We start from the raw sequence: 12,043 nt of genomic DNA on the forward strand, positions 1-12,043 counted from the left end.
CTTAAGATGTACATTGTCCTCAATGTACGCGCGCAAGCACAATAAAAATAATAGTAATGGAAGCATAATGTGTGTAGGAAGGCAAGTAAAACAATACTCCCTTGAGCTCCTCATTAATCGTTTGGTGAAAGTCTAACTCATGGGTGTGTTGTATTGGTTGTGAAGCTCACACGACCATGTGACAACATCACATGATCATGTCTATGACTAAAACACCATCAACATCACTATCAAGGCCATCTGCACGGAATATAAGGGGTTCAGTGAAGCTTAACAAAATGTAAAAGAAAATACGAGTTCAGATAAATAACATAATAGAGCATATACTCGCACAAAAGAAAGACAAGAAGATAACTCTCAGAAGGTGAAGCCTTTATGAGTACAAAAGCCTAAATACTACTAACAAAGCAACTAAGAGCAAGAAACTAAAATAACAATCTCATGAGTGTGACGCCTCAAGCATCAGTATCTGGAGCTGGTGCTGGTGCTAGCACAGAAGCGGATGAGACCTTCTCGTCAAGAGTCTACTGAATACGATCAAGACGCTCTAGAATCCATGCTCGGTTCTCAAGGATTGTAGCAACGGTAGCCTCGAGTCGAGCCAGACGCTCGTGGACTTGAGGGGAAGATGACTCAAGATCGGCTGATGCTGCCGGAGCTACCTCGGTGACAATGGGCTCGGCTGCAGGTGGTGCCTCTATAGCCTCAACAGGCTCCTCATCTCACAATGGCCATCAAACGGAGAGTAGCCAAACCCAATGGTGCCGGACTACTGACTCTCCCCTCGCCTCTAACCGAGCGGATAAGACCCATCTTGAACATAAGACGAGTGATGTAGGGTCCTGCAAACAATGCTCCAAATCGCAAATATTCACTCTGATGACGAAAGTAGTCAGCAACCACATATCCTAAGTGGAGAGGGACTCCATGGACTATGGAGTGGAGGTACAAAAGATCTGACCTGTGAAGTAAACCAGTACCATTCCCCCGACGTGTCACGGACCTGCTAAGAACAGCATGGATGTACCTATGCGCCGGTCGAGTAAGCAAGGAGGCCTTAGACTGGCCTACAGAATACTGACGACCACCACATAGATCATGGAAGACCTAGCCCAGAGTGAGATTATAAGGATAATCGGTGAGGAGCTCAGTGTACTCGATAGTATCAGCATAGTTCTGGTCGTATAATCAGAGATATATCGAGAACTGGGTCAAAGACATCCTATGCGGCTAACCAAAAGTGCAGAAATGAATGGCATTGGAAACGTCAAAACTGATATCAACTGTGTCACAATCAAAAGAAAATGAGGTAAGAACTTCTAAGGTGATATCTCGCCTGACGGGCTCCTGAATTGAGAATAATCGGTCCCAACCCCCCACACTAATAAGTGCTCTGACCTCCTCAGCAAAACCAATGTCCTCTAGTGCATCCCAATCGATAAAACGCGACTGTCCAATCTTTAGGTGCTGGAGACGCTCAAACCGCTGCTGATGAATGGGGTCAAGAAATTCGATTACTGGTGGTGGCGTCGGCTCCCTATCATGGCGATAATGTTTCTGGGCTAATCTCTTGGTCCGTGGTACCATAATCTGTGAAGAAAGAACTTAAAAACATCAGTTCGGTATGAATACAGTGAAACTGGGCACCACATGCGCAGGAACAGCGAGCCGAGGGAAAAACAGGGCCAACTGGCCTTTGTTCCAGCCCACGTGGGCGCGTGCTCGGCTCGGCCGAGTAGCCATGCGCCCGCAAGGGCGAGCCACGTGGGCTGCGCCCTACCCGTCCACTCGCCCGCGCGGGCCAGCCACATGGCCTGGGCACGTGGCCTAGCCACGCGGTCGCGTGGCTGGGCACGCGGCTCTCGGCCAAGGGCCCACACGCCCGTGTGGCCCTGCGGCCAGTGCGCGGCCAGCCCACGCAGTTGCGTGGGCAGGCCGCGCGACCGCGTGGACGCCGGACTCCGGAGTTTTGGCCGAAGTTGGGCTGCTACGCCTCATACAAATCATTCTCAAACATTGAACAAGTTTCTAGCATGATTCCCTATGAGAACTATAATAAAATTACCATGAAAACTCCATGAAAATGACCTTGAAGAACATGGAAAGGGTGGAAGGGTGTGAAGGCTTACTGGAGCAAATCAGAGAAGAAAACTCGGTGTAAACTCCGGCAAATTACATCTAATCCTCAAAAGAGTTGAAAACAATTGGTTTTACAAATCAAAACTTGAGTTTTAGAGGAGTGCAAGGTGGAAGATGAAAGGGTTCTTTGAAAATGGAAGATGATGAATAGTGCCCCTTCATATTCTTATAGGCACATGGGTGTGTGGATTTTTTCACACCCCCGCGTGGGTACCGTACACGACCGCATGAAAATTCCACACGGCCATGTGGACTGCAAAATTTCTGCAGACATTCTAGAAAGTGCCCGAAACTCCAAATTAACACCAATTTTTCAACATTAAACATCAAATTCACCCTAAACCATGTTATACACATAAACAACAATTCAAATCACCGAAAAAAAATTCCACAAAAACACCAGTGATCAACAAAATTAATCAAGACACACACTCATGAATTTATTTCTGCGGAATTTAAATTTTGAGTCTAAAAACTAATTAAAAGCTTGGGTTGCCTCCCAAGAAGCACTTGTTTAATGTCACTGACCTTGATGTACCTGTTTTACCTCATGGTGGCTCATAAAGATGGAAAAACTCTTTCCTAGCGACCTCCACACATGATGGACAGAAGTTCTTCATACTCAGGGAGAAATTTTTAACTATGTTACCCAATGAGGGAATCTCGTGCTCTTCCTTTGTGTGCTTGTCCCCTAGTGTGTTGGAATACTTTTGGTGGCGACGTCTCGACCTCTTGACTCGGCGACAATTCTGTTTCAAAAATCCTCCTTGAGGTTGCTCGTTAAGGACTTATTTTTCACAATTAGTTGTGTCCTCCTCCTCAATATCCGGCCATACCTCATATGGATCTGGATTGAGAAATTCCTGCAGGTACTCATCAGAAATCTCATCATTGACATCAAAAAAAATAACAAGTATCATCAAAGTCAAGAGAGTGCTTCATTGCTTCGGCGAGACGGTATGTGATCTTTTCTTCTCCAATGCGCAATGTCATCTCACCTCCATCCATGTCAATGAGAGCCTTGGAGTTTCTTAAGAAAGGTCTTCCTAGAATTAATGGAACCTCCGCATCTTCATCGACATCTAACACAACAAAATCTGCAGGAAAAATATACTTATCAACCTTTACCAAAACATCTTCAATTATACCTCGAGGATGACGAACGGAGTGATCGGCCAGCTGTAAAGTCATGCAAGTTGGCCTTGGCTCTCCCAACATCAATTTCGGAAACAATGTGTACCGCATGACATTAATACTAGCTCCCGAATCGGCCAAAGCTTTTTCTTCCCCCAAAACCTCCAATTGCACAAGGCATGATAAAACATCCCGGATCTTTCATTTTGTTTGGCAGATTCTTTTGAAACATTGCCAAACAATTCCCTTCAAACACCACAGCCACACTTTCCTCTATCTTCCTCTTGTTGGTCAAGAGGTCCTTCAAGAACTTTGCATAATGACGCATTTGAGATAATGCCTCTACAAAGGGAATGTTAATGTGTAACTGTTTGAATAGATCCAAAAATTTAATGTTTTGCACATCAACTTGGTCTTTCTTCAAACACGACGGATAAGGGATCCTTGGATTATATGAAGGAAGTGATGCAGCTGGCCACTTCTCGTTATCTTGCACCTTATCATTTGGCGGTTCTTGAGGAAATTCAGCAGTCTTCCCAGTGGTGGTTTTAGCTTGAAGAATTTCAGAATTTTTCTCAGTAGTGAGATCTTCTTGGAGCTCTCGACCACTTCTCAAAGTGATCGCCTTCACTTGCTCCCTTTGGTTAGTCTCGGTGTTACTTGGTAGGCTCCCTAAAGGTCTCTCCACCAATGACTTCGCTATTTGTCCAACTTGATTCTCCAAATTATGTAAAGAAGTGGTATGATTGCGGAGTGTTGCCTCTATGTTTTGAAACCTTGTGTCGGTTGATTGAATAAACTTTGATAAAACCCTTTCTAATTCTGAAACTCTCTCCGTAATCAAAGGTGTTTGCTGAAATCCGGGTGGAGCAGTGGTCTTTTACTGCCCTTGAATGCCCCACGAGAGGTTTGTGTAGTTTCTCCATCCTTTGTTGTACGTGTTTCTATACGGATTACCTTGTCCTCTTCTCGAATTGCCCACAAAATCTACTTGTTCACTTGGGGCTGAAGTTGTTATCGAGATAAGACAATCCAATGGCATATGTGAGCCCCTCATAACCATCACAACTTGTGATTGCGGTTACCTTTGATGAAGTCAAAGTGTCCAATTTCTTGCTCAATGCTTCTACTTGGGCTGCCAAGGATGTAACCACATCAATCTCATAGAGTCCGACCATTTTCTTCTTTTCTCTTGCATTCCATTGATAGCTATTCAAACCCATTTCCTCAATTAATTGTCGGGCTTATTTGGGGGTCTTGCTTACCAATGTTCCTCCTGCGGCGGCATCAAGAAATTGTTTGTTGCTCGAGTTCAACCCATTGTAAAATGATTGAATAACCATCCACTCGGGGAACCCATGTTGTGGACACTTTTGCAAGAGGTTCTTGAATCATTCACAAGTCTCAAATAAAGATTCAAGCTCCATTTGAACAAATGATGATATCTCATTACGAAGTTTTTCCGATTTCACTGGAGGAAAATACCTTGCAAGGAAAGCCTCGGCCATTTCGTTCCATGTTGTAATCAAAGCTCTTAGCAATGAATGGAGCCATTGTTTGGCTCTTCCCTTTAATGAGAATGGAAAAGCCCTCAAGTGAATTGCATCATCTGAAACCCCATTGATCTTCAACATATCGCAAACTTCAAGGAAATTCTCAATATGATTGTCTGGGTCTTCATCTGCTAACCCATTAAATTGTGCGGACTGTTGAACCATTTGAATGAAGCCCGGTTTTAACTCAAAATTCTGGGCTGCTACTAGTGGCCTAACAATGCTCGATTGTGTTCCACGAATTGTAGGCCTAGCAAAATCTGAGAGTGTTCTTGGTTGCCCCCCTTATTCTGCCATATTTTCAGATTCTTCAACCTCTATTTCAGCTGGAAAATTTTGTTCCTGCACTGGTTCCTTGCCCTTCTACGAATTCTTCGCTCAATTTCAGGATCCTCTTCAACCAATGTCGAAGGGTTCCCTCGGTTCATAACCTATAGCTAAAATCAATGAAAAGAAACAATAAGAACGGCGAAAGAGAGAAGTATGAAATGGAAATAGTAAATGAAAATGTGAATGACTAAAGTAACCAAGTCCAAGTGTTCCTAATATCCCGTTCCCCGGCAACGGTGCCAAAAACTGGACACGTCCGAATATGCGTGCAAGCCGAAAGTGCACGGATGTCGAAGTAATAATTACCCCGGTGAGTGGGTAGTCAAATCCACAGGGAACGGAAGTATTAGTATTAACCACTTCTTAGTTATCTAGTCGAAATCAATGGATGTGATGAAATGAACTAATTGCAAGAGAATTAATAACAAGAAAACGAGCAAGAAAACAAGTAAAGGAGATCTCAATCAATAAAGATGAGGTACCAGGACAATGCTCCCCCTAGGATCTAACGTGAAGCTCATGATTCACTAAATGCTTCTAAACTGAGTCTAATGAGTCGAGGTAATCCAAGAACAACCGGCCCTTGCCTCCAAGTCACTGGTACTAGTTCCCTACAAGGTCCCGGCGGAGAAATCGCTCAATCTCAACACCTCACACCCCATTTGACCGCAATACGCTCTAGGGACACCTAAGAGTGAAACCGATAGCTAAAGATAGATCCAACCCTAATTCCCGGCGAAGGATCTCTAACACCCTACAAGGTCCCGGCGGAGAAATCTCTCAATCTCACGCCCCACAACCAATATGGTTGCATAGAGTTTAGGGAATACGGAGATAGGAAACACTCAATCGGAAGGGAAAGGGGACACTCCACTATCTCATGACTCACCCTCTCAACCCTCTTTAACCTTGAAGTTCTAACTCTAATGGAGACCTCTCTCACATCAAAGTAACAAATCATGCGAATCCAATCAACCACAAGGATTAATTAAACAAGCAAGCAATGGGAAAACAAGATTAAAACTCAAATCAACTCGGATTTAATAGAAACAAATAGCAAATCATTACAAAAACATAGATCCTAGGGTTCACATGCCCAAATACCTACTAAGGTTTAGCCCTCCATGGAGCAAGTTACAAAACAATGATTATTACAATGAAAAGCAATGAAAACCATGAAGTAAAATCCCCTTAAATTCGTGATGATGTCCTTGATTGGTTTTCCCAACGTCTTGAAGAATCCTTCTCCGAAGCTAGGTCGCCGAAGGCTCCCTCTATGCTATGACGGAGAGAAGATCGATCAAAGTTGGTGATGGACACCCCCCAATATCACAAAAGACCTCCTCCAAAACCCTAGCCTCCTTGCCTTCAAAGTTCTCTCGAAACCCTCGCAAAAAGTCTCCCAAAAATAGGGCAAACGTCCTATTTAATGCCCAAAACCGCGCCTGTCACGTGCCCTCATGCGCCCGTGTGAATTTCCAACGCGCCCGCATGGGCTGCTGGAATTTCCATTCGGGCGCGTGAACAGTAGTTTTTGGGAGACTTTTTGCGGCCACATGTCCGGGCACACATCCATGTGGTAGGCTATAAAACTTTTCTTCATCGACGTATCTTTGAGAAATCTTGCAATCTTCACAAATAGAAGAAACATGAAGATGTGGCTGCCTTTGTGCCCTTCCAACTAGTGAATTGACTTGATTATTCTTGGAAGTTGGCACATATCTCCATGTTTATGAACTCCTCTCGTGTCTTGGTCCTTGAATTGAACAAGAACTCCCAACATTGTGTCTTTATAGCCTATCTTTTCTTCCTTTTTACTCTTCAAGGTATTCACAACCTATATGCATAAAAGAACACCAAATACATAATATGAGACATAAACTATAGTAAAAATGATGTTCAATGCATGTAAAACATATATAAAATATGTCTACTCAAGCACTTATCATTCTACAGCTTTGACACCGTGTTTCTCTTGAAGGATAGCTATAAGGGGAGCTTTCATCGGCACCGATCCGGTGAGGTGTGCCCTAGGCTTGACGAGGGTACCTTTGGAGAGAATGAGGCCACTCCACAAGACCATCAACACGATTACCATGGTGGTTTTCCTATGGATTACTTGTTTTTACTTTCAAATTTACTATTGATTGGATCTTGCTCCATGGAGATCTAAACCCCTAGTGGGTACTTGGATTTGTGAACCCTATGATTATTTGTTTCATAAACCTTTTATTATGCTTTCTGTAATTGATATTTTAAATTAAGTTCCTATCTTGAATGCTTGTTGAATGATTTCTCCCTTAGAGTGACACTAGGATTGAGAGTTCATATCGATAATCTTTGTGGTGAGTAACACACCATGTGAGTTAAAAAAATTTAGATTGGAGAGGGTCGAGAGGGTGAGTCAAGAGGTAGCTGAGCATCCCCTTTCCCTTACTATATGATTTATCCTACCTATATTTCCTAGAGTTCTTTTCGGTCACAATAGAGTGAAGTGCTAAAGGATGAACTCCGTTGGGCTTAGTTGGGCGAGCGACAGAGTGAAGCATTGAAGTGAACTTGAGTATCTAGGGCTGAATTATAACAAGGGGACTTTCGCTTGAACCAAAGGGTTAGATCTACATATAGGAATAGGGTTTATCACTTTGAATCCCTAGAGCTTCTGACAACTTTCTACAGTGTGAGGTGTTGAGTTTGATCAATTTCTTCAACGGGACATAGTGTAGAGTTATCCACGGTTGATCTTAGGTTTGGGACCGTGTATCTTAGGATGTCCATGACTCATTAAGCATTAGTTAGGAAGCATAATTGATGGTTTTGTACTTGAAGCAATAATCCTAGGCGAAACAATATCCAAGTACCCAATTTCCTATTGATTGTCATTCCTCTCACTTACTTGTTCCTCTCTTTCTTATTTCTTTTATTTTGTCTACCTTACATCTTATCAACACAATCATTGTTTCATCTTCTCTTGGTTAAGTAGCAATCTTGGTGTTTTTATTCCTTATTCCCTGTGGATACGATACCCCACTCACCTGGGATTTATTACATCAATAAAACCCGTTCACTTGCGGGTCACACGGAAGGGGTGTGTCAATGACATTGCGCATCAGAGAAGAAAAGATCACATACCGCCTAGCCAAAGCAATGAAGCACTCTCTTAACTTTGATGACTCTTGTTATTTTTTAGATGTCAATGATGAGATTGCTAATGAGTATTTGCAGGAATTTTTGCATCCGGACGCATATGAATAGTAGCCGGACATGGAGGATGACAAAATTAGTAATTATGTAGACAAAGTCCTCAATGAGCAACCCCAAGGAAGATTTCTGAAACAAATTTTTCTCCGAGTCAAGAGGTCAAGACGTCGCCACTGAAAGCACTCTAGTACTTTTTGAGACAAGCACACAAAGAAATAGCGCGTCATTCCCTCATTCGGTAACATGTTTAACAAATTCTCCTTGAGTATGTAGAATTTTTGTCTTTCATGTGTGCAGGTTGCAAAGAAGGAAATTTTCCATCCCTATGAGCCACCATGAGGTAAGGACAGGTACGTCAAGTTAAGTGATGTTAAACAAGCACTTTTTGGGAGGCAATCCAAGTTTTTAGTTAGTTTTTATGTTTACAATTTAATTTCTACAGAAATAAATCCATGAGTGTGTGCCTTGATGAATTTTTGTTAATTGTTGGTGATTTCATTGAATTTGTTAGTGATTTGGAATGGTTTTCATGTGTATGGCATGGTTTAGGTTGTAATTAATGTGTAAAGTTGAAGAATTGGTGTTAATTTGGAGTTTCGAGCCAGGCATGGACTGTTAGCAAAAATTTTGTACTTCACTCAACCGTGTGGATTTTCCACGCGTTCGTGTTTAGTGAACACTCGGGGGTGTGGAATTCTCACACCCCCATGTGCCTATAAGAAGATGAAAAGGCACTATTCATTATCATCTTTCCCAAAGCACCTCTTCATCTCCCATCCCTTCACCTCTATAGGTCTCATCTCTTAAACTCCAAAACCAATTTTCTTCGACTCCTTGGTGATTTAGAAGTGTTTTTCCAGCATTTTCACCGAGTTTTCTTCTCCGATTCACACCGGTAAGCCCTCACTTCTCTCCATTCCCTCCATGTCTTCATTATCACATCCATGAAGTTTTCTTCATTTTTATGTGCAATGTTTCATTGGAAATCATGTTAGAAACTCTTAAATGTTTAAAGATTAAGTTTTGTAAGGCTTAGGAGCCTGACCAAGGCAATTTTGCCATGGTCGGGCAGCCTACATGGGCGTGTGGCCAGCGTGCCCGGGCCAGCCGCTTGACCGCGCCAGCCACGCGCCTATGTGGCTGGGCTACGCGAGTGTGTAGCCCATGCTAGTGTGCCCAGACCAGGCCACGCAGCTACGTGGCCATTGGGCCAAGCCTGCCATGAGCCCGCGTGGGCTAGGGAAGTGGCCAACAGGCCTGTTTTTCCATCGGCTCGCTACCAATGCACTTTATGGAGCTTTACTTGCTTTATTTGTAGGTATGGCACCTCGGACAAAGAAATTAACTCAGAAAAATCCTCGCCAGGATAAGGAGCCAACACCACCACCAGAAATTGATTTCCTTAACCCTATTCATTAGTAGAGGTTCGAGTATCTCCAGCAACTCAGAATTGGACAGTCACATTTCATTGACTGGGATGTACTTGAGGAGATTGGTCTTTCTAATGTGGTTAGAGAGCTTGTTAGCGTGGGTAGTTGGGACCGACTATTCTCCATTCACAAGCCTTTCCAGTGAGACATTACTCTGGAGGTTCTTACCTCATTCTCCTTTGGTAGTATCGTGGCCGATAGTGACTTTAACAAGGAGGGCACTATTCATTTATGAGCTTTTGGTTAGGCTCATGGGATGTCTCTGACCCAATCTTAATGCTACTTAACCTATATGATGAGGATTATATTGACAATGTCGAGTAGACATAGCTACCTATCGAGTACCCTCCTGACCTCACTCTGGGCTAGATCTCTCATGACTTATGTGGTGGTTACTAGTTTGTCCCTAGCCAGTCGAAGGCCTCTCTACTAACACAACTGGCACATAATTATATTCATGCCATTCTCAGCCAATCGGTGACAGGATGTGGAGATGGGACAGGCTCATTTCGCCAGACTAATCTTTTGTATCTCCATTCCATCGCATAGAGAGTGGCCATCCATCTGGGATATGTTATAGCCTACTACTTCCGTCATTAGATGGGTCTACTATGCCTACTAATAGGTGAGGAGAGGATCAGTACCCTAGCACTGTTAGGATTGGTAACTCCCTGTTTGATGGGCATTATGAGATGCACAGATTTAGGTGGATATGCGCTAGTAGAGCCATCATTTGAGTATGATGATGAGCCCGCTAAGGCTATAGAGGCACCACCTAAGGGAAGCTCATAGTCATCGAGGCAGTGCTGGTGGCATCAGCCAGTCCTTAGTCATCTTCCACTTGAGTTTATGAGTGTCTAGCCTGACTTGAGGCTACCGTGGCTACCATCATTAAGAACCAGGCATGGATTCTGGAGCAACTTGTTCACATTCATCAGACCCTTAACGATGAGGTCTCATCTGACTCCGTATCTGCACCAGCACCAGAACTAGATGCCAAAGCTTGGGCCGTCATACTCATGAGACTTTCTTTTGCTTTCTTGTGCTTTTATTTGTTTTGTTAGTATTTTGTGGACTTATATACTCAGAAAGGCTTCCCCTTTTGAGAGTTATCTTAAAGTTTATGTTTTGTTTTACAAGTATGTGCTTTATTATTCTATATGTATGAACTAGTGTTTCTTTTCTATTTTGTTGAGCTTTACTGAACTCCTTACATCTGTGAAGATGGCCTTAAGAGTAATGTTGATGATGTTTTTGTCATGGACACGACCATGTGACATTGTCACGTGGTCGTGTGAGCTTCACAACCCGCTGCACGCAACACAGCCATAAGCTAGACTTCACCAAAGGATGAGTGACGAGTTCAGGGGAGTATTGTTTTAATTGCATTCCCACACACATTATGCTTCCATTGATGTTATTTTTATTGTGTTTACATGCGTACATTGAGGACAATGTACATCTTAAGTGTAGGGGAGGGTTCACCTTATACATGACTTTTGCTTGTGTTTTCATGAGCATGCTCTTGTAGTCAATGAGGATTCACCTTAGTGTTTAGTGTTTAATTCTTAGTTTTTGGAGGTTGTAAACATTAGATTTTATCATGCTCTAGTTTTCATCCAATTTTCTTGAATATTTTTTTTCCGATTGCTCTTTATGCACTTTTCTAACTCATTAAACCAATGAAAACTCTTGTTCATTAATTTATGGGACTCTAGTATGCTAGTCTAAAAAAATTAGAAATTTTGTTTTGATTGTACATAGGGGGTGGAAAGAGATACCACCTATGATGTATTTGGCTACTCTCATAAGTTGGATAATTGTTATGCCCTAATGAGAGAAAGAACTATCTCATGGGAATGTGTGAAAGCTACCACCTTTGGTAGAAAGAGCTACCACCTCGAAAGTGTGAAAGCTATTCGGGTGGCATCTCGAGAAAGGACTACCTTGGAGGTTGTGTGAAGCTACTACCTATTCTTATTGTCTATGAATAAGTCCCGTTGTAATAAGAACCATGTAGTGGACATAGTGTTGACATGAGTTGAGTTTTTCACACACACATGATTTCGAACTTCATTACTTTCATTTTTTATTGGATATTGATTGTTTTATCTAGTGTTTGACTCTCTCCGTAACTTAAGAATTTTATTCTTGTACTCTCTTGGTGAACCTAAGGCCAAGCATTTTTCTTTTCTTTCAATGAGTTTAATGTTTAAATTTTGCTTGAGGACAAGCAAAGGCTTAAGTGTGGGGGAG

General features: G+C 42.6%; 1 non-coding gene across 1 annotated transcript; it reads left to right on the forward strand.

The window, feature by feature from the left end:
- The first annotated feature begins 4,626 nt into the window (after window positions 1-4,626).
- LOC120279810 lies at window positions 4,627-4,733 on the forward strand. The gene has a single exon (XR_005542111.1). It is a non-coding gene; the product is annotated as a small nucleolar RNA R71 (small nucleolar RNA).
- Window positions 4,734-12,043: the final 7,310 nt, after the last annotated feature.

This window comes from Dioscorea cayenensis, chromosome 16, assembly GCF_009730915.1.
Source record: "Dioscorea cayenensis subsp. rotundata cultivar TDr96_F1 chromosome 16, TDr96_F1_v2_PseudoChromosome.rev07_lg8_w22 25.fasta, whole genome shotgun sequence".
Lineage (NCBI taxonomy): Eukaryota > Viridiplantae > Streptophyta > Magnoliopsida > Dioscoreales > Dioscoreaceae > Dioscorea > Dioscorea cayenensis.